Here is a 24,013-nt window from a genome sequence, read left to right on the forward strand (position 1 = left end):
AAACAAGACAATGTTCATTAAATACATGCAAGGTTGTGTTATAGTCCCAGTTTAGGCCCATGTAGTGAAGCAGCGTATTTCTTACATTGTCCTCACGAAAAACATTCCCCAAAATGTGACCTTTGGTATACAAATGCACGCACAACAATGTTGGAGTAGTTTCTGTGAAACTAAACTTCTTTTATATCTATCAACCTTATTACAACGCCCTGAACATCATGAACATGGTCTTGCGCTATCCTTTTCAATGGTTGAATACAAACCACTTGAGGTGTAACAGTGAAAAGACTGAAATTATACCGTTAGGAAAAAATCTATCCTTCTGCCCGAAGGACTGGTGGCCCATAGGATCAGAGGCCCCACCTAGTGCAGCATCTTCCACGCGGAACCTGGGCGTGCAATTTGATTCTTCCCTTTCCTTCGACGATCATGTCAGGATCACTGCTGGTCGATGCTTTGGACTTATCAAATCTTTAAAGAAATTCTTTGACTTCCTCCCCATTGCAGCTAGAAAATCAGTTGCGGTAGCCTTAATCCTCTCCCGACTTGATTACTGCAATGGCCTAATGGTGGGAGTGAAAAAGTCCACCCTGAGGAAGCTTCAGAGTATACAACACGCAGCCGCCAGATTGGTCCTGAAACTCCCCAGAAGGTCATCTGCCTCAGCTGCATTAAATTCTTTACACTGGCTACCACTCCATAAAAGAATTCTTTTTAAACTTTTACTTACCGTTTTTAAAGCTCTGAAAGGCACAGGGCCTCATTACTTTGCAAAACGCTTCACCTTTTACAACCCCTCACGATGTCTGAGATCCTCTGGAACAAATCTCATAATGATTCCCAGGTTCAAGTACAAGACTAGGGGTGGTAAAACCTTTACCTTTCTGGCAGCTAGGGCATGGAACAACTTACCCGTCAACCTTAGACTAACTGAAAAAGAGAGTAAATTCAGAAAACTCCTCAAGACTTGGGTATATCAACAATCTGACAACTCTGTATTGGTAGCCATTTAGTTCCAGACCCTCACCACTTATCATCGATCACTTATCTACTTCATGCTTGCACAGCGCCAAGATGCTCCTTCCGGAGCGATAGTTCGCGCTTTATAAAAACCCATAAATATCAAATCCACGGGGCGACAAGACTATATATATCCACAACATCACTGATCTAAGCGTACATCGCAAGGCTGCTTTCTCTTATAAAAGATGAGCAGCCTGATAGGTTAGTAGAGGAGGTACTTTCGTTGAGACCGAGGTCCCGTGCATGCTGAGAGATCACCAGGCAGTGGCCTGACATCTCGAGAAGAGTGTCCAGCTTGTGACCAAGACGGGGTCCTTCTCTCCTTCCCAGGTAATGGGGTTGAATTGTTCCTTGGTGGGATTCTTGGCTCTACACCTACATACACTCTAGGTACACTTTGAGTAGGGTTTGCATCCTAGGTGTAAGCCTTATTTACGTCTTGTTTATATGCCAGCACATGAGCATTGTTTTAGCACCATGGTAGAACGATACCTACCCCTCTCTAAGAGTTGCCCATCTGTCTGCTTGGTTATGCACCTACTAGCTGCACCAATCTTCGAACTATTAAGGAGCTGGGTAGTGTTTGTGTTGGCGCCATGTTTGTTACCTCCCTTTGCCCCTGTGCCTGTTCCTCTCTATTTCCTGGGTTTGCTGTCATCTCTCTCCTGCGCTCCCTTGGGCTCCCTACATCGGATGGCCGGGTGGGTGCCGCAAAAATTCCCACAGCAGTGTATAAATCTGCAAGCCAGACCCCATTTGCATTCGTCCTTGTCAACATGTGGCTGTTCAGCCTCTCTCTGCTTTCCCACACTGTGTGCCACTCTCGAATTTCCATTTGTAACCGGAGGTAGAAAAATGGCTTTCACGAGCTACAAACCCTTTTCTGCCCGCGTTAGCATGTGGCTTGTGAAACCCTCCACATACTGGTGGTCCCATTCAATCACTGGCCACTTTTGCATTTTTTCTCGAAAGCCCTCGTCGTAGCGTAACCAAGCTTCGCCCTGGTACTTCTGCTGTGCCTCATGTACCTTCTGTTCATGCAAAAACAGCACTGCTGCACTCTTCTGGAATTTTTCTACAAATAAGCATGCCAGGTTTGTAAATGCCAATTGCCAGTTCTCTATGGGCCTCTATACCCGGGGCTTGCTTCTCTCTATCCTATCTTCCTCCTTTTTGTCCTGTGCGGTGAGGTCTAGCCCTGCCTGGTGTACCTCTAGTAAGAAAAAGATGTCTATGTACTCTTTCCTCCATATTCTCTCTTTTACTGCAAGTGGTATCAGGTTGGCCAGGCCAGTGAACGTTGTTGTGATATGAAGGTCCCCCAGGAAGGTCGGATGTATTCGCTCGTGGACTTTGACCCGTCTCCCAGGGTACCTCTGTTCACCCCGCCGGGGTTCAAATCTCCCCTGGTTGGCACTGCTGGGGCAACTGAACAAGGCTTGTGATGTCGCCCTGGCCATGGTCACCATGGCATGAGGAGGGGGACTGGCTGCCCATGCTCTGTAATGCCACGAGGCCCCATGTCTCACCCTGGACCCCCCTGTAGGGCTGGCACTTTTAACAGCCTGCCAATGGTAGGGGGGACCCCCGGGTCCTGCGCCGTGGTGTTAGACACCCCCAGTTGTGTCCCATAATTGGCAATAATGCCCGGTCCCCCTTGGGCTTACTGCCCTACTCCTTTTTGCTGTGCATTAAGCTCACCCGAGGTGTTTTCTTGTGCGATGCTCCTGCCTCTCCTGGGGTCTGCTGGTGTGGCTGCAGGTCTCCCAATGGAGTCACTGCTGCTGGTGTCTTCTGTAGACTTGATATCCACTGCAGCTTGCCAGCTTGGTCTTGGCGCCGCACCCTTTGTCACCCGCTTCCCCTTGTCTTCCATCCTTCTCTGGAGTTGAGTGTTCTCTTGTTGTCCTGAGGTCCTTTTACCGGGGGGAGCAGGCCGTTCTGGCTGCATGCCCCCTCCCTTGTGGCTCAGCCCCCTTTCTATTGTCCAGCTTCGGTCTCTTTGCTAGGCCTCCTCCAGCCCCTTTGCCCACTTGCTGGTCCACCCATTCCTTGCCTTTCCATTCGATCCGGGCTCAGGCAGTCTGCAGTATGGCCTACAGGTCGTCATCCAACGCTGGTCCAGAATCCCTCGCCGTGTCTCTGCACAGCCTCAGCTGCTCCTCTGCATCTTGGAAGTGTGCCGGCCGTCGTCGTGTTCTTCCCGCCATATGGTCGGTTTCCTGCTTTTTTCCCCACACAAGACTCGGGTGTATTCTGCCGTACTTCGCCGATGCTGTCTTTAAACAAAATGGTGCTGAGCAAATGTTGCCTTATCTTTACAAACCCCATGGCTCCGCAGCGCTCACTTTTGTACGTGCCCACCTTCAACTGCAGGCCCTTGCTTTAAAAAAGGACTGGAAGCCCTCAATGCAGCTGGTGCTTGCCGGAGGCCCTCCCTCACTGGCCCAGGCCCTGGGAGTTGCACCGCTCGCTCGCCGCCACTGAATCAGATCCTCCGTTCCTCACCAGCACTGCTCCAGTTTGGGGGGAACTGGCTGGTATCTCTCGGCTGTCCACTGCAGTGCTCTGTCTGCTGCAGCTAACTGCTTGTAACTCCCGCTCCTCTGAGGCCGTTGATACGTCCAGGAGAGATTCGCTGATCCGCTGGGCGACGAAGTCCGCTGCTTCTTACAGTGACAATGATGAGGCAATGCTTTTCTGATGTGGAGCTCCCACATACCTGAAGCATGCAGATGGGCAACTCTTAGCGAAGGGTTTCACAGAAGGTTTCAAAATAGCATACAGAGGCAAGGTTGGCCCAAGATGTATCCAGAATTCGAAATCTGTGAGGGAAAATGCGGAAGTGGCTCGGCAAAAAGTTGGGAAAGAGGTCGGACTAGGAAGAGTAGTGGGCCCCTTTCAAGAGCCCCCAATGGAAAACTTGATGGTATCCCTCTAGTGGTGGTGCCAAAAAAGGAGGTGGGGAAGTACTGCCTCATCCATCACCTATCTTACCCAGAGGGCAAGTCAGTGAATGACGGTCGAGATCTAGGGAGCTGTTTAGTGTCCTACGTGTCACTAGACGAAGCAGTGGATCAGAATATACAGATGGGGCACAGAACTCTCCTGCCTGTGCACCTCCACAGATTCCACCTGTTGGGTTTCCAGCTGGATGGATCATACTACTATGACAAATGCCTACCAATGGGTTGTGTGATATCTTCTGCCTATTTTAAAGTGTTCAGTAGTTTCTTGGAATGCGAAGTGGGAAGACGCCACCCGGTGGGTGGACATCTGCATTATTTGCATGACTTCCTGTATATAGGGCAGGTAGGGACAAATGAATGTGCAAGCCTACTGTAACAGTTCAAAGAGTTGACGAAGGAGCTGGGGGTACCAAAAGAGACAGAAGTCCCAAAGACAAGGCTATCCTTTCTGGGTATAGAGCTGGACACCATGAAAGGGATGCAAAGGAACAGAGCTGCAGCAGTTGATAAGGCAGCTCCAAAGCAAGAGGAAGGCCACCTTGACAGAATTGCAACAACTGATCTGTAAACTGAGGGGCATTTTATCAAGAAACAGCGTTACCATTATCGCCGCTTTAGCGGCAGAAAACTGCCGGTAAATTGGCAATAATGGGCTTCATAATACGCCCTTGTGAATTCCCATAGAAGCCCATTTCTAGTGTGACATGGGCTTCCCACTAAAGTGGTGATAATGTTAACGCTCTGCTTGATAATATGCCCCTGAATTTTGCTGGCAGAGTGATCCCAGCCGGACGGCCTTTTGCCAGGTGATTAGCATTGTTTATCAAAAGGACTGTCAAAAAAGCACCACAGGGTTCGCATCAAATGACAAGAAAAACGGTAGTGGTGCTTCCTAAAGGGAAAAAAACGCACATATACTAGCTTATGTAGAATGGGTAATAGTACTGAGTTTGCAGTGTAAACTGGAGTCTTTCATAGAAGACGGAGTGCTACATAGACCACTGACACTCAGTACCAAGAGTGACTAATGCCCGTCAAAGACTGGCAAAAACAAATCTATAGATAGGGGTCAAAGCGAACACAATCCATAGGCATCAAAATAGGCATTGAATGACTTAATAATCACAATATACAAACACATCAGTCTAGTCAGATGTCTTGCGACCTTCCTTGTTAGACAGGATAACAAAGCCAAAAGTTCATATTGTCAGTTTTCTTTATTTGAAGTTGCGTCATGTAGATTCAGGCAAAAAACAGCCGACACGTGTTTCGTCAGTACCATCAGTTGGTACAATGACTTTCTCAAGGCCTGACAGGCTGGAATGCCACAAAATGCGTCGAGGTCTAGGCTATATAAGAATATAGCTTAAAAGGCAGGAACCTTGCATGCGAATGGTGAGGATAAGTGCCAAGACTAAATATCAGTCGGAACTTGAAGTCACAGGCAATGGTCTTGGTAGTACAAGGTTACACCCTGACCGTGGTAGCGTTCCACTATGTAAATCTGGATTGGTGGTCGTCCACACAGTGTAATATAATTGATGTCAATGTGGCGTTCAGTATGTATAACCAGAGATAAATATAATTAAAACCCTGATCCAGTTAGAAGGGACAGCAGGGTCGTGAGAAGTATCGGAATGGAGTGGACTGTGTCAGATAGGCAGATTGCAAAATGTCAGTGAACCAAAGCGCTGTCCCAAAATCTCTAGATGCTAAAATTAAGCAGTAGGGTGTGCATAGTAAAGAGCCCAAGGAAAGCCCTTGTACTACCAAGACCATTGGCACTTAGCCTCACCATTCGCATGCTAGGTTCCTGCCTTTTAAGCTATATTTTTATATAGACTAGACCTCGACGCATTTTGTGGCATTCCAGCCTGCCAAGCCTTGAGAAAGTGATTGTACCAACTGATGGTACTGACGAAACACGTGTCAGCTGTTTTTTGTCTGAATCTACATGACGCAACTTCAAATAAAGAAAACTGACAATATGAACTTTTGGCTTTGTTATCCGGTCTAACAAGGAAGATCTCAAGCCATCTAACTAGACTGATGAGTTTGTAAATTGTGATTATTAAGTCATTCAATGCCTATTTTGATGCCTGAGAATTGTGCTCGCTTTGACCCCTATCTATAACAGGGTTCGCATCACACAGGGGGTAAAGAAGGACCTGAGCCAATGCATGCCTTCATAGATGGGTTCAATGGGTCGCTCATGTAGAGAGCGATGTGGGTGACATCAGAGCTTCTAGAACTGTTCACAAATGCCGCTGGTGGGCAAAGTTTTGGGGCAATCATGGGCACCGCATGGACGCCGGCACGCTGGCCTGAGACATGGCATCGGGCAGGGGTGACAACAAATATCACATTACTAGAACTCTTCCCCATCATAGTGGCTTTTACCATTAGGAAAGAGAAGCTAGCAAACAGGCAGATTGCGCTGTGGTCAGACAACCCTGGAGTTGTACAGGCGATCAACATTGGATCTGCAAAGTGCCCGGCAGTAGTGCGGCTAGTGCGTTGAATGGTAAACCTCCAGCTAGGGGCGAACTTTGCAGTTAGGGCGCAACACATTGCAGGAATGGACAACTCAATAGCGGATGCCCTCTCTCGTTTTCAGTAGGACAGATTCAGGGAATTGGCGCTGCAAGCAGGACATGACTCCACTGCCTGGGCGAATATGGGAGATCATGAAGGGACCCTGAAAACACAGGTGGCCCGAAAACTGCAGGCAAATACAGTAGGTGCTAGAAAAATTTCCAGAGGGCAACCAGGGTGAAGTCACCCAGCAGGGTTATGCAAAAAGAAGGGGAACATTTCTTGGCGGATGCCTTCCAGGAAGGTAAATCCCAGACATGGGCACTGGTACACCAAAACGCAGTAGTGTATTTTGCCAACCTGGCAACAGGAAGTGAACAAACGGGATCCTTTTATATTAGAGCAGCAATGAAGGGATGAGGTGGGAGTAGCTGCTCCCGGCAATGCAAAGAGAACTACGGACTAGAGGGAGGCTAAATTCGATCATCATTCACATGGGAAGGAATGACCTGGCAAAAGTAGGGAGGAGGGAATTGCTGAGCACATGACCTCAGGGATGGCGGCTCTGTCAAAAATGCTCTGCCCGGCAGAACAGATTCGATTAGAAATTATAGCACCATGAGCATGGCGGGGTCCATCAACCCAGGGACAGTGGACAGGTCAAGAAAGAAGTTCAACATGAGAATGGCAAAGATTTGCAGGGCTAACTGCTGGGGATTTGAGAGACATGGGCTCATCAACATTAGGTCACCAGGTTACCACGCCGAGGATGGGGTGCATCTGACCGGGGTGGGCATCGACATGTTCATCTTAAACATGTTGGGGATTCTGGAGCAGCTCGGGTTTTCAGGAGAGATTGGATTACATGGGGGAGCTGTCACCAGTCGGGTAACCATTGGCAGCGTGGCAGTAGCAGCACAGAAAGGTACCCACAAAACAGAATAAATTAGGTAGAAGAAATGCTCAACAGGTGCCCTTGGGATGCCTTGCGGCAAGGGCACAGGTGAGCATGCAACAGTACACAGGGTCAGCCAGGATTGAAGAGCTGCCCGGATAGTGCCCTTGGGATGCCACACGGCAGGGGCACTGAGGAGCAGGCGACAGGTCAGCAAAGGTACAGGCCAAGCGGAACAGCACTTTCAGCCCGGACCAGGCTTAAACGGCAGCCCACGAGGTTGGTAGCAAGAGAAGACAGGAATCCGTAAACCCTGACACACTGGCAAGACTAACCACTGCTCAGGTTTAGCGCCGTCAGAGAGAAAGAAACAGGACAAGTGGTACATGATCATCAAGCAATGTAATTTATGACAAAAGACATGGGTCGCGAATGACCAACCCTAAACATTGTGAACTGTTGATCCATGGTTTATGTATTGTGCAATAAAAACTGCGGTCTTTTACACCATAATCTGTGTACCTTGCAATATATGATAGGAACGGTGTAATTAATGAGGGCCACAAAGTAGAAGGGGGAGTGAACTCGCAGTCCTGGAAGGGTTTCTGTTTCACCTTTGGTGCTTGCAATCACTTTTATCTGCTTCTGTCTCCTAATCATTGCAGCAAACCTATTTTATGCAAGAATAACGTTAGTTCAATAATTAGTATTAAAAACGTTCCACTGTGTACTTTCTGTATATTTCTATGAGAATAAGTGAGCACAAGTGACTGAGCGAAAGGTTCTGTACTGTTTCCGCGATCTTGAGGGATCAGGCTTGTCATGTTCAATATTTGTCAGAAACCATTCGCTCCCTGGTAAGGTTAAAGGGGCTTACAGTGGCACTATGAGTTAGCTGGTCTATAGGCGAACATATCCTGCGGGATGTCTGGAACCAGTCTTAACACCAAGGCCTTAGTTTCTGTTGGTCAAAAAATGCGCAGGTCCTACTGATTGGTAGCAACTACACAACAGCTCACCCATACTACTACCAGTGTACATTTCCATTGATAATCTGATGTGAATTTAATGTTAACAATGCATTGCTCAACGTAGATGCAGTAATTGAAGTCTTAGATAAATGGGGAGAGACGGCCAAATATGGTTGAAACAGGAATCTTCTGGTGGGATTCATACGTCACAGCCTGTGCTTTCTCGCAATCACCTCAAAGCTTGGACTGTATTGTTAAATTTTTCTGTTCTCTGTGCATTTCGAGTTACTTTATGTAAGGCTTCTTGTGTTTTTAGGTCTGGTTCACTCAAGTACCTTCAGTTATGAGCAGACAAGAGGTTTGGGTCAGACCGATTCAGTGAGTGGTCTGTTTCGAGTCCGAGTGCTTTGTCCATTGCACATTTGTGTCAGTCCGCTGAAGTTCTTAGCAGTTTTTTCAGGGGAAATAGCCTTTACAACGTGGACTCACCCATGTGTGCCATTTCCCCGCAAGCGGAACCACAATTGTCATAACCACACATATGCTTTAACCACACGTGAATAAGGCAGTGTGTGGTCTAGATGCTGGGATGGGCAGGTACAGGAAGAGGAAGGATTGGGAAGTGGGGCTGAAGTCAGGTTTGGGGGTCTTTTTTAAATGTTTGGGGTCGTTTTTAGGGCTCAGGTTGAGGGTAGTCTTTAGGGCTCTGGGTTGTTTTCAGGGCTGCGGGGATTAGGGTTATTTTCAGGGCTGAGCGGGGTCAAGTTGGTTTTAGGGCTCAAGGGGGGATTGGAGTAGTTTTAAGGCTCGGGGGTGGCTGGGTGCTTTTTAGGGCTCGGGCTGGGGTAGGTTTTAGGGCTTGGGCAGTCAGGTAGTGTTTAGGGCTCGGGATAGGGTATTTTTAGGAGCTAAGGGGGGTTGGGGCAGTGTTTAGGGTTTAGGGGATTCTGGGTAGGTTTTAGGGCTGGGAATATTTTTTAGGGCTCAGGGCAGGGAGCTGGGGTGTGATCTTTCCCAGACATATCCCTTTACCAATCATGCCTTTACCACAAAATTGCATTGTCCAGGCACGAGTGGTTTTAGCCATGCATGCATCTGTCATGCAACCTTTGTTTAGTGTTGACTGGCAGAGGAAAGAAGTCTGTCTCCTTGCTGCTCTTTGCAATTGCTTGTTTTACGAGAACCCTTGCTATGTCTTACCTTTTATCTAATGCCCCCTCCCCTGCATGTGATGCACTACCAAGCTCTCCTCTGAGGAAGGCATGCTCCCAGTCCTTCCATGGCTCCTACTGCTGCTGCTACTGTTCAGATCTCATTCATGTGAGCAGGGATGCAAGACTGACTTCAGAATGCATGGGAGCAGAGTGGGCAACATGGCCCCCTGTTTAGGTGAGTTACCTTTGCAGCTTCTTCCATCACTACATCCAGTGTTTGACTCAAATCTCAGGCAGTCTGGCATTGCCAGATGGGCCAGCTTGAAAGGGCCAGTAAGGGCTGTGATGTGACCAAAAAACAGCCCTCTCTCTGCTCCTTTCAAGCTGGCCCACCTGATAGTGCCAAACTGGCCCTAAGGCCAGGCCAGCACTGACTACATCTGTCTCACAGCTAAGAGGGATGTGAACACGCGTATGGCTTGTTGTAGTTATGGTGGCCGAGGCCTGCATAGTTAAAAGACATTTTATGAAAATGTGCATCAAAAGCATGCCTTCCACTTGCAGGATGGTGTCATATTTCTGCAATACATGGTCTCTTCTCTGTCCCTGGAAGCCCTTTCTATATGCCTAAGTAATAATCCTCTGGCTTTATTGCCAATTGCTAGTTCATAAATTGAGGGTATATCCTGAACTGGTGTTGGTCCTAGCGCTATTTTAGGAATAATAAATAGAGGTGTCATTTGTTGAAGGAGGGTTGCCCATAGGTATAGCGTGATATTTAGTATAGCTAATCCTCCCATATCAGAGGAAAGGGACAAGTATGAAAGAGACCTCCTAATTTTCCCATAGCTCCAGAGGAAATTAGATAGGTAGGAATCTATTGTTTTAATGATGTTATAATCCACTATCAATGGAATTGCACGGAATAGGTATAATATCTTTGTAAAGATATTCATTTTAATAAAGTTTCCCCTCCCAATAATAGATAAGTGGAGGTTGTTTACCCTGGAGAGATCTTTTTTAATATTTCTATTAGGACCAACACCAGATCTTTTTTAATATTTCTATTAGGACCAACACCAGTTCAGGATATACCCTCAATGTATGAACTAGCAATAGGCAATAAAGCCAGAGGATTATTACTTAGGCAGGTAGAGCCATCTTATTTATAAAAAAAAAATTAAGATTATACATAGTGCATGGAACATTTGGAAAAGAGTTTCTAAATTTTTATTGATACCAAAATATACTAAATATACTCCTCTGTGGCAGAGTTCAATCCTACCACGTCAATGCAAGGATGAGCTCTCTAGAAAATGGGAAAGTTTGAGAATCAATACAGTGGGGGACTTTCTTTTCCATGATCCTAATCTGGGATTTCAAAATATTCAATCAAATTTTGCTGTCTCTAGAAATGACTTTCTTAAATACATCCAAGTATATACTGCCCTTAATCAGAAATCCCCCAAAATTAAGTTGGATAATATTCCCTTGCTGGATATGATAGGGAAACAAAACACCATGATAGGAACCATCTATGAACTGTTGACTCAGAATCAAAAAGACGACCTAGAGCGCACCGAGAGAGGCTGGTCTAGTAAATTAGGGAATCCCAACGTTGATATTGATTTGACTTTGTCACTCTCGTCTAAATTATTTTTAGCGTCTAACCTTAAGGCCCAACTTTATAAAACCATTTATAACCTATATTTTACACCTGCAAAATTATTTGCGTGGGGCAAAAGAACAAATGACAACTGCCCAAGGTGTGGCAAGGGTCCGGCAGACTTAATACACATGTTTGCAGAATGCCCACAATTAGATCAATGCAAAAAAATGATTTCCGATTATTGGGAAGAGGTTTTTGGGCATAAAGTGAAAACATCAACTACACTTTACCTATTGGGTCATGATAGCACTCTCGGGCACAGTAAAGAAGAGGAATCATCTTTATTTTTGGGGTTGGCGGTATACCGGATCATCTTGGCAGCACGGTGGAAAGATGTTGATCCCCCAACCTTCCAATTGTGGTTAACCCGCTTTCTAGGAGTTTATAATCAAGAGGTGGCAATTTATGAAACACGGGGGAAAAAGTCAAGAATACGAGGAGCTCAAATTTGGTCTCCAATTACTGCCTGGTATTATGATATAAGAAACATGTAAACTCCAACTATGTTGTCTTTTTTATGCTAGTTATATGGGGAAAAACCTCTTAATTTCTTGTTTTTTCTTTTCCCTCTATGCGTTAGTTAGCTTCTTACAAATTGTTAACTGCAATCTCGCTTTTTAAGTACACAAGTGTATGCTATGCTTACATATTTTGTATTATCTGATTTTCGCTAAATTAAAAAAAAAAAGGAAGCCTTTTCTATAACATTAGAACACACAAATGAAAACAATCAAATCAACTGGCACTTGTAAAGCGTACAGCTACTCAAACGAGTGCTCCAGAGCTCAGAAATACAACAATGCAAGTTATGCCCTCCGAATACAGATGTTTCTGAAACCAGTTGTTTGTTTCTTACAACAACACTGAAACCTGTGCTTTGGAAAATGTTCCCTCAGTTTGTATCATATTTCTCTGACCATCTTAGTAATGGCCGCACTGGGAACAACCCTGACTCAATTTCTCAGATTTGCCAGCGCTTAATTTGTAAAAGAATAAGTGGCGGTGCCCACAGTTTTGCTGAGAAGTCTGCTGTTTTCTCGATCAAGTGAGGGGGCTGCATAGTTTTGATTCCACTTCATGCCTCTTTTCTTAACACGAGACTCTCCGTATTCCTTTACCCCACTTTTACAGGTTCTTTTCAAACCTGTTTTCTTTCTTTTTCTCAGTTTTCCCTTGTTTCTCTACATCCATCTTTCCCCCTTTTGTATTTTTCTCTCTGTTGCTCAGAGTCAGACTCTGTTGAGCAACAAATAAGTGCTGGTACCCAAACCTAAGTGCCAGTGGGATCCACCTACAACCACCAGCTCAAATTAAGTACTAGGAATAGCCCTCATACAGCACGCAGCAAACAAGCCTGACCTGTAAGGGAGTTTGAAGAGGCTGGTGTTCCACCACCAAGACATTTTTTTAATCAAATTACAAATATAATTTTATAGCACATTTTTCATTTTAGAACCATGCCCAATTATTGATTGGATAAAGATTGGCGAACTGGCTGCATGACACAATGAATGAATGACTGTAAGGGCGTATTAGGAGTGGGTGGATACATTAATGAAAGAATGATTGACAATGAATAAAGACTTTTAGCTTTGTGAGCAGTCTCAATGCACTGAGCAACAGTAGATAGTCTGGTTTTCATTCTAGCTTATTCATTAAAATACCATCACCAGTCTTTTTCAAACATACAAAATCCAGATATATTTATCACAGTGCATTGATTTATCTCCTCAAAAAACTTAAGACAAAGCATTAGGGTTTCATCAAAAATTGTAAAGAGAGAGAAATATTATTATTATTATGCGTTCTTATATAGCGCTCGATTACCCGTAGGCATCTCGGCACTTGCCTTGGGAACCCGTCCTGGTTTTTTCACTGTCAGATACCTGTACTGAGCATCCCCAAGGTGAAAGCCAGGCATCCTGCCGCGGGGGGGGGCGTAGTGGAGATTAAGCAAGCTAATGCCCAGAGCTGCAGAGTGTGAACCTGGGACTCGAGTAGGCACCGAAACGAGAATTATAGAGTCCGTGGATATTTGGGCTCAAGACCCTGCCGCGTCGTGAATTGAACCCTGGTCCCGGGTCTGACCTCTGCTTCAGGGTCTGCCGCCTCTAACCAGTGAGCCACACCAAGTAGAGACTGAATTGCGTAAAGTGAAACCAGGAAAAAGCCTTGCTTCAATCCCAGCCTGCACATGACCATATTGTGTGATAATAGACAATTACTTAAAAAAATATATATATATATATATATATATTGATTTTTCCAAGAGAAGTCATAATTATTTAGGTATTCATTTCAGCAAACTGCAAAGTGAGAGAGGACACAAAACACCATACATCTATGTACATTGAAGTGGCGTAACAGAGGCCCCTGCAGCCCCTGGGGTGTAAGGGGCCCCTTCAGTACAGTACCCTGGCCTGACAGCTCCTGATCGATTACGGAGGGGGACCCCTCCATGTACCTTGCAGGGGTGGAGTTTGTTAAGTCACCCTGCTTGCACAGATTTTTAGCAGGAGTTTGTCCCATGCTGTAAAATCAGCACATATGGCAATACGTGTCGCGCCAGAGGGTGCTGTTGCTTTCTGCCCATCGATTAGACATTCTACTCGAGCTGCAGCTTCGTCAATGGTAATGGTAGATTTTTCAATGCGAGTGGTCGCGACCTGCCTCGAACCCATGCGATGAGAAATCTCGCCAGGAGGCGGTCTACTGATTGATTATTTCTTGCAAGCGCTTGCCAAATTACTGTTAGTGAGCCGCTAGAGATAAAAAAATCTTACTAAAAAGCACTTGTAAGTACATAGCTATAAACAATAAATTGTGTGATGTTTCTGGTATAAAATACTTGAGATATGTCAGATTTGAAAATATTGAAACCCCATATGTATCTGTTTACATTCGACAGCTTTCCAATTTGTGTTTATGTAAGTCAAGACACATTTTGTTTAGTGAAACATCAATACATAGATTTCGGACCAGATCCCCCTTCCCACATATGGAAATTATCTTTAGATAGTGAATACTGTGATGATAACACAATTTAGATCAATGTTTACAGTCTAGATGCAATTTCAAATATATAAAATAAGTCCATGGAAAGAAAGAAACATGCGTTGAAGGTCTGCTAATGGAATGGAACTTATAGCAGCAGGAACAAAACAATTACCCTCTACATCTACATATTTAGTCAGGTGCACAGGAAAGTCAAGGATTTTAAAGTCATCTTATCCCATAGCATGTCTCCGCTTGCTGGAGCATTCTGGGTCTAATTTACAAAAACATTTACTGTAGGTGTGGGTTTCTCCAGTCTTATGCCCTTCTTATAAGTTGAGACTAAATACCGCCCCCCTATAATTTAGCATCTGACATGGAAAACTGATCAAAATAAATCGGGCACGTAAAAAAGGCAAAACATGCAGAACTCATTGTTAAATACCTATTCTGTATGTTATGCATAATTTTCCAGAGGACACTAGAAATAGCAGGTATTTACCATACATGCTAAAAACCTTGATGTAAGTTACTAAGGGGCATATGTAGGAAGCCGTTTGCGATTCACAAACGCTGGAATTCTCAGAATTTCGGCGTTTGCGAATAGCAAACGGTGTTTTAGTATGTATGAGCCAAAGAGCAAAATAAGGAATCGCAAAAATTGCGATTCCTTATTTTGCTCAAGCATTTAAGGAATCGCAATTTTGTGATTCCTTAAATGCTATGTAGGGGTGCCTCGCACATTGCGAGTAGATGGTATTTAGCGATTTCCTGTCAAAATGCATTTTTTTTAATTCAAAGTGCCATGTGGCGCACAGACATGCCCTTAGGGCATGTATGTGCGCCACATGTACTTACAGCCACATTCCAGGGGTGCAACAGGTGTCCTTTGGACACTGTGGCACCCTTGGAATTGCGATTCTCAAATTGCAATTTTCTCATAGAAAATCGCAATTTGAGAATGTATCCCCATTCATTCCTATGGGCCTCTTGGCCCATAGGAATGAATGGGACACTCATTTCTTAATTGCGATTCGCAATTTGCTAATCGCAATTAAGGAATTTTAGAGATTCGCTAAAAAATTGTGATTTATTACCTACATTCCATTTTGCAATTCTCAAATAGCGATTCCTTAAAAATTGCTATTTGAGAATCGTAAAATGGAAATTACCTACATATGCCCCTAATTCATTCCTCCTACAGAAATCCTCCTCGTCATAGTACTAACATAGGAGGATATACCCGAGTGCAAGAAAAGATCAGCTCAGGGCCACATATATGCTTCTGAATGAGAAATATATTTTTTAATACTGATTTACCAAAATTGTCTGTCTCTCGTGAGAACAAATCCAACTTGTAGTGTGACAGAAACTGGCCCATGCAGCGGCTCAGCAGATCTCCTGCTGGGGGCCCAAGAAGCAGCCACTGCTCTGGTAGACCTCGCAAAGACACTGTCTGGCAAGCCCAACTCCATAGAAAAATAGGCATGAGCAATCGCTTGCCTGACCCATCTACTGATAGTAGTGTTCAATGTCTTTTGACCTCTACATGCCGCCCCATGAGAAACAAATGGAGAATGAGAGGCCAGAATGGTTTTGCCTGCTCCAGGTACACCAAAAGAGCTCTACGGACATCCGGGAGGATGCAAAGTTAGATGGGGTCAGAAAATTGGGAAAATAATCTCCTGAGAGCAGTGAAAAGTGGAAGGAACTTTAGGGTGAAACTCTAGCCTCATAACAACCCTATCCTGGAAAGACTTTTGATAAGGATAGGTGACAATAAAAGAAGACAATTCCCCACAGGCGACCAGAAATATCACTTTAGAGGAAAGCCACGCTCAGCTCACCTGATCCAAAGCTTTAAAAAGCCTTTCCTGGGGCGTGGCCACGATGGCGAGGTGAGCGGTCGCACTCTCTGCGAGCTCCCCCAGACCTAGACCCCTAAGCCCTGTTTTTTAGCGCAGATCTCCCCCCGATCAGCCAGAAAAGTAGGGGGGACGACGGTGATCCTGGTAGCCCGCCAATATCCAGTCTTTCTCCCTAGAGCGGCGTCGCCGGGGGCCTGGGACGCGATCCGGTACGGAGCGAGTGCCGCGTGAGGCCGCAGGGAGCTGGCTACTGAAGCGCCGGCGGGCACTGTACTCGACCGTACAGAGGGTCTCACCACGGCGGATATTCCAGCAGAGCCCCCGAGAACCCCCGTGACTACGATCGGAAGCTCAGGATTTGAAATCCGACGGGAGGTGCCTAGTGGATCAGGGGAAGCACGTACGCCACCGGAGAGCCACTACGCAAGGCCGAGGTCGCGGCCTAAGTACGGAACGATCCGACTTCCTGCACTACGACCGAGCGGGAGCAACCACTGCCATTGAAGGTAGCACGGTGCGGACCGAGTGGAGAAGGAGTGGCGGAGGGAGAGTGAACCACCTGTGACGCTGTGAACCGGTGGCCACGTGGAAATAGACCACCGGTGGAAATCGCCAAAAGAGGGCGGCCTAGCAGCAGAGTGTCGGAGCTGACGGTGACGGGCCGCCGACTGGGAGTCGAAGGCGCGCCGAGCCCACAGACGGTGAGATTGTGTAGAGACCGGAGGTGACCGGCGTTGCGGGCGGCACCCCCACGCCGCCAGGGAGCTTCTACGCCATGCCGGGGACGCGGCCTAGGATTGGAGCGGACGCCCCTTTGCACCGGACTGACCGATCATAGCACCGGCCCGCGCAGTCTCGACGCAGTCAAGGAGTCGACTAGAGCCCGTCACGGGGCCGCAAACCCAACACCTTGGGGCCAGACTGAGCCTCGCGCCCACGTGGCCCCTGAAGAGAGAGCGGTGATCGGACGGTCCATATATGTTGCTGGGCCCGGAGCATGGGGCTCTTGCCACGCCAGTCGGGGGAGAGGGCCTGCCTATCGACGGAGGAAGACGCGAGCACACAAGAACCCCAACGGCCTTGGTGCGCCCCGGCAGCACCCGGCCTCAAAATGGCCGGCAACAATGGCGGCAAGAAGGGCGAACGGACATTACCGGAGATGATGAACAGAGGAACGATGAAGCAGGATAAAAACCAAAGCTCACCGGGCCCATCGCGGAACCTACCGGATGCAGGAGGAGGAGAACCGCCTGTCACCCGGTCTTTCCTAGAATCTCTCTTCAGCTCCCTCCGGGAAGACTTTCAGACTTTAAAGCAGGAGGTAGCCGGAGAAGTACGAGAGGTACGGAGAGAGGTCGATAGCCTCGGAGAGAGAGTGGCATCCATGGAGGAAAGCGGACACTCAAGAGACGAGGAGATTGGGCACCTGCAACAGGAGGTGCTGCGCCTGAGTGAGCAACACCTGGGCCTTCAGGCCCATAATGAAGACCTTGAGAACCGGTCCCGCCGGAATAACATTCGAGTCCGGGGAGTGCCATCTAAAGAGGAGGGAGAGGACACAGCAGGGTACCTGCAGAGCATGTTCAGGGAAATACTGGCCGAACCGGAGGACTTCCCTATCAGGATTGACCGGGCGCACAGAGTGGGCATGGCGCGCCGGTCCTCGGCACCTCCGCCTGACATCCTAGCCTTCCTGCCAGACTTTCCCCTAAAGGAGAGGGTAATTCGGGAAGCACGAAAACAACAATCACTGCAATTCCGAGGACACCGAATTGCCCTTTTCCAAGACCTATCGGAAATCACGCTTCAGAAATGCAAATTGTTCAAAATAGCGACTGACTTTTTGAGAGCCAATGAAACACAGTACTCCTGGGGCCACCCTTTCCGTCTTATCTTCCGATGGAATGGCGTCCTGCACCAGCTCCGGTCGCTCCAGGACACCTGTGAAGTGCTGGGAATTACCGCGCCTGACGAAGAGCCGATCACGCCGCGTCGACGACGCATCACCAGAGACGGCTGGCAGAGAGTCCCGGAGCGCCGGTCCTCCGCTTCATCTGCCCGTCCGGGCTCGCCGTCCAGACGGGCTGGAATGGACAGTGTGCTCCGGGAGGCAGCCGATCACACCGCCTCGAGTGATGTGGCGCTCACAGCCTAAGATGACTCCGGGGGAGATCGTTTCAGCAGTTCGGGGTTCTGGGGGGGGGGGTACGCGGGAGTGTAGTGGCTGGACGTCCACATCAGTGACTTACCACAGACTCGTCCTTAGAGGACTGGCCTGGGACTATGAAGTTTTTGAACAAGTTGAGGGGAAGGTGGGGAAGGGGGGGCGTCGGGGTCTTTTTGAGGGGTTGGGGTGTTTGGGAGTTGGGATGGGGGGTGAGAGTTGGGGAAGGGGGGAAGGGGGGAAAACCGTCCAGTGCTTCATACCAGACCTAGCAGCTTCACTGCCACTCCGTCACTTGGTCCTTCTTGGGCAAGAAGATACTGCTTTACTTTTATACACTCTTCATGCCTCCTATGTCCCTTAAAATAGTAACCTTGAATGTCCGGGGCCTCAATAACCCAGTGAAAAGGAGGGCGGTGCTGTCTCTATTGGAAAACACACGGGCAGATATTTGTCTTCTCCAGGAGACCCACTTATTACCAAGTGACACCCACAGGCTACGCTCCCACAAGTTTCCAACACAATTTTTCTCCTCCAACAACACTAAGACCGCGGGGGTGGCAACCCTGCTAGCTCGACACTTCAAGGGTGAGGTACTCCATAAACATGCTGAACACAAGGGTAGGCTGCTTGCGTACAGGTTTAGGATTGGTGGGATTCCATTTACAATAGGCTCACTGTATAGTCCCAATGAACAACAAGAGCACTTTTTAATGTCCGCGCTGGTGGACATCACTGCATCGCAAGACAGACACATAGTCCTTGGGGGTGATTTTAATATGGTGTTCGACTCGGGCATTGATAGGTCAGCACAGCGCACGCCGCAGGTGGGGGAATTTTCCGCTGCCTGCAAAACACAGCTGTCGGAAGTGAATCTACACGACCTCTGGCGCTGCACACACCCTACTGATAGAGAATATTCCTACTACTCTCACGCACACAAAACGTGTGCGAGACTGGACCACCTCCTGGTGACAACCCAGGTGAGGATTCTGGCCTCGGCAACGGAGATGGGGGTGATCTCCTTATCGGACCACGCACCGGTCTTCACTACACTATGTTTGCCGCCGGGGGCCACTCCCCCCAGGGTCTGGCGCCTTAGGGACACGCTGCTGCACAGAAAGGAGGTGGTCCAACGCATTACGACGGCTACTCAGGAATATCTGTCCCACAACGACAACCCTGACACGTCCCTGGCAACACGATGGGCGGTTCTTAGGGGAGAGTTTATCGCGATTGCGTCGGCTGAGAATCGCGAAAGACAGAGTAAAAGGGAGGAACTCACCCAACGAGCCCGGGAACTCAAGCAAATGCACCGTCGAACGGGGGCCCCTCGGGTGTGGAAACAGCTCAAAGGTGCGAGGAAACTCCTGACGGCCCTAGATATGGACCGAGCCGAATACGCGGCACTACGTATGAAACATGCCTACTACACAGGGGGAGACCGGTGTGGCCGCCTACTGGCGAATAGGCTTCGGGTGCAACAACAGCGGCATATGGTGCGAGAAATTAGTAACCCCACAGGGACATTGGTCACGGACGATGCACTGATCGCTGAAACCTTCCGAAGGTTCTACGCGGATCTATATGCGGGGGGACCCCCAAATGTACAAGAGTCGATGGCGTACCTAGACTCAGTCACTCTTCCATCCCTGACACACTCACAAGCTGAACACCTGGACAGGGAGATCCGGATCGAGGAGGTGGTGTCGGCTATAGCCAGACTTAAGCACGGCAAAGCCCCGGGCCCGGACGGCTATACATCCCTGTTTTACAAAACCTTTTGTGCATTATTGGCCCCGTTTCTCACTCGCCTGTTTAACTCGTTTGCAGCACAGGGGGCTATCCCATCTGATCTCCTGCAGGCCTCCATCGCCGTCATCCCCAAACCGGGGAAGGACCGGACGCAGTGTGGCTCCTACAGGCCGATTTCCCTCTTAAATGTGGACCTTAAATTGTATACCGGGATACTAGCAGCCCGACTTGGACCCCTTCTGCCGGGGCTTATCGACCCGGACCAGGCGGGATTTGTCCCGGGGAGGCAAACTGTGGACAACACCATTGAAAAGGCCTCTCGTATACCGGGAGAGAGGATGATGCTGGCGGTGGACGCCGAGAAGGCATTCGACCGGGTCCACTGGCCCTACTTGGAGCTAGTCCTGTTGAAGGCGGGTATAGGTGAGAAATTCCGCTCTATGGTCCTTAATTGCTATACACTCCCGTCAGCGGTTGTACGAGTAAATGGCTACAGCTCGCGAAGCTTCACCATTGAGAGGGGCACTAGACAGGGGTGTCCGCTTTCGCCCCTCCTCTTTGCCCTCTATATGGAGCCGTTCGCCCCGCGGATACGTGATAATCCATTGGCGGCAGGAAAACGGTTTGGAGGCTTCACCCACACCATTAGCCTCTATGCCGACGATGTCATACTGTCCCTAGACGAGCCCCGGACTGCCCTTCCGGCCTGCATCAGTGAACTCGACGCCTTCGCGGCAGTCGCTGGGTTCAAGATGAACATGGGGAAGTCAGTGGCGCTGGATATCTCCCTTGACCCGAACACTAGAACACACTTGCAGAACAGGTTTCCGATGCTCTGGTCGTCGGATCTGGTGCCCTACCTTGGGATACAGCTGGCTCCTACATTGCCACTGTAAAGAAACGGGGGAGAGGAGGATATCAGAGACTAGGTCGTCCTCCAAAGAGTCAGTAAGAGACAAAGCGGGTTCCAAACGTGGGACCCTGAGACCTAGCTCAGTTCAGGTGTATGGTTCTATTAAATCATAATACCTTGAAAAAAGAAAAATTTCTTTTTTTAGTGTCCCTTCACTCACCGGGGTTTCCCCACGGTGACATGCTTCATCATTGGGGTCCTCCCAGTTCTCTACGAAAAGGGGCGTGCTGCGACTGACGGGCTACGTAGGAGCACTTTAGTGTGAAATGACTATGTGTGATGCAAAAAGAAAAAATAAGTGGAGTGGGTGTGTGTGAGTATTAAAAATACCGTACTTAGTGGGCCTAACTGTTTTATTGAGCTCCTATGTAGGTATATTAAAAGTGGGGTTGATGTCACTGTGGGGCAACCAATAATGTGGTTGACTCAGTGATCAATATGGTCGACATGTTTCATGCTAACCCCTAGCATTTCTTCAGGACCATGCAGGGACCAGCCCTGCATATGCCACTCCTAAATCCCAATGGTGGGGACAGTGAATAATTAAAATGATAAGGCAATATTATTTGCATGCATTTCTAATAAAATACATACTTTTGTTCCTCTCAAATGGTAGGTGTTTTCAAAGTGATAAATGACACTCCCTGGTCACTCTGGGGGGTCGATTTCACTTATCGGATACACTGATCCTGTGTGGTGAAATCGTGTGTTCCTACCTACTCAGTACACCTCCCCGGGGATTTAGGAGTGGCATATGCAGGGCTGGTCCCTGCATGGTCCTGAAGAAATGCTAGGGGGTAGCATGAAACATGTCGACCATATTGATCACTGAGTCAACCACATTATTGGTTGCCCCACAGTGACATCAACCCCACTTTTAATATACCTACATAGGAGCTCAATAAAACAGTTAGGCCCACTAAGTACGGTATTTTTAATACTCACACACACCCACTCCACTTATTTTTTCTTTTTGCACCACACATAGTCATTTCACACTAAAGTGCTCCTACGTAGTCCGTCAGTCGCAGCACGCCCCTTTTCGTAGAGAACTGGGAGGACCCCAATGATGAAGCATGTCACCGTGGGGAAACCCTGGTGAGTGAGGGGACACTAAAAAAAGAAATTTTTCTTTTTTCAAGGTATTATGATTTAATAGAACCATACACCTGAACTGAGCTAGGTCTCAGGGTCCCACGTTTGGAACCCGCTTTGTCTCCTACATTGCCAGCCATGGTGTCAGCCAACTATGACGCTCTGAGCAGGAAAATCCGGGAGGAACTCGGACGATGGAATCACAGCACCATCTCCTGGCTAGGACGCATAGCCACTATAGGTGTGGCAGGGTATACTCAGACATGAGTCCCTTGCTCACTGCTCCATCAGGTTTCAAGCAAGCCGGGCCGACGACGGCTGAAATGCCAGAAACCGGTCCCCGGAAGCTTGTCTCCTTTCTGGTGAAGAATTGGCTTGGTAGTTTGGTCTGCCCTGTTCCCATGATGCACTGGGCCAGGGACAGACTAATTTGCATATAGCCAGGTTCTGAGCTGGGATGGGGCAGTGAGCTAAATAACGGTGATGGATCAAGCCCTGATCTTTGGACTGGGTAAGAGTGGTCTGCTTAATTCAGACACTCTGTTCATCACCACCCCCTTTTCTGAATCGTAGGACGCATAGCGGCGGTTAAAATGACGGTATTGCCCCAGATTCTATACCTTTTCCGGGCGCTACCGCTCCAACCCCCCCGTGGGGTGGATTCAGCAGATGCAGTCTGATCTCGCACGTTTCATCTGGCAGGGTAGGAAACCCAGAATGAGGAGAGCTCTCTCCATGCTAGCCCCTGAGGCTGGGGGTCTGGGGATTCCAGATCTCCGCAAATACTTCCAAGCTACACAACTGCGGTAGCTGGTAGAATGGAGCAGGTGGGAATCAGACAAGCACTGGCTTTTTCAGGATCAGGCAGTGGCAGGCAGACCCTTACAGGAAGTGTCGTTTCTGCGTAGAGCTCACCGACCTGCGAATCTTTATGCGTCCTTCATCACCAGAGTACCCCTACGGGTATGGGATGCCACGAACATCACCTGCAATCTCACCTCGTTCCCATCGCCCCTCACGCCTTTGGTAGATAACCCAGATTTCACACCGGGCACCGAGAGGGGGGCCTTTGCACACTGGAGACCGGCTGGTTGCAGGACTCTGTGTCATATATACGAATCAGAGGGCGTCATCCCCTTTCACTGCTTCCGACAGGAATACTCCTCCATGAGACTGAGCGGCTCCGTTACATGCAGGTGCGTCACTGGGCTCTGCACCCGCAGGTGCGGGAAGCAGCGGATCGGCAGTTCCGCCCTTATGAGAGGTGGCTCATGACCCGCTCATCAGATAAGAAACTGATCACCGACCTTTATAAACTGTTACAACCGCCTACATCGCACCTTTATAATCCAGGTAGGGAGCGCTGGGAAAGGGAACTGGGCAGGACACTGCGACATAAAGAATGGGAGCAGATTTCGTACAGAGCGAGGCACTCAGCGTACCACACGGGGCTCACTGAAACGATGACTAAAGTCTCCACTTATTGGTATTATACCCCAGAACGCATACACAAAATGGATCACAGCAAAGATAGCGCTTGTTGGAGGGGATGTGGTAGAGTAGGCACATTGACACACATTTTGTGGGACTGTCCACTCCTAGACTCTTACTGGAAAGAAGTGATAGACGAGATTGACTCCCATTTCGACACCGAGCTGCCGCGCTTCCCGACTTACATCTTGGTAGGATTGCCGAACAGGTTGATGTACCCCCTCAAATCTCGCAGGGGCCGACAGATAGCTATCGCGTTTGGTTCTGCAGTAAAGAACGTCCTACTACACTGGCGCACTCCCACACCCCCCTCCATCACTGGCTGGCTCCACAAACTATGGCATGTGCTGGGGATGGAGAAACTTTCGCTCACAGTGGCAGGGGATATAGACCAATTTGATGACTTGTGGCAACCCTTCCGATCCCTGCTACTCATCGAATTCAGGGAAATCACCCGCCCGAGATACCTACGCCTCTTGAGACTCACAACACCCGAGGCGCCCAACTACTGAATACC

The 24,013-nt window shown here is 48.2% G+C and overlaps 1 protein-coding gene across 1 annotated transcript in view; it reads right to left on the reverse strand.

Moving 5' to 3' along the window:
• LOC144762942 (uncharacterized) overlaps positions 1–24,013 on the reverse strand; it is a 315,799-nt gene that overhangs the window by 40,539 nt on the left and 251,247 nt on the right. The gene's annotated exons all lie outside the window — the stretch shown is intronic.

This window comes from Lissotriton helveticus, chromosome 6, assembly GCF_964261635.1.
Source record: "Lissotriton helveticus chromosome 6, aLisHel1.1, whole genome shotgun sequence".
NCBI lineage: Eukaryota > Metazoa > Chordata > Amphibia > Caudata > Salamandridae > Lissotriton > Lissotriton helveticus.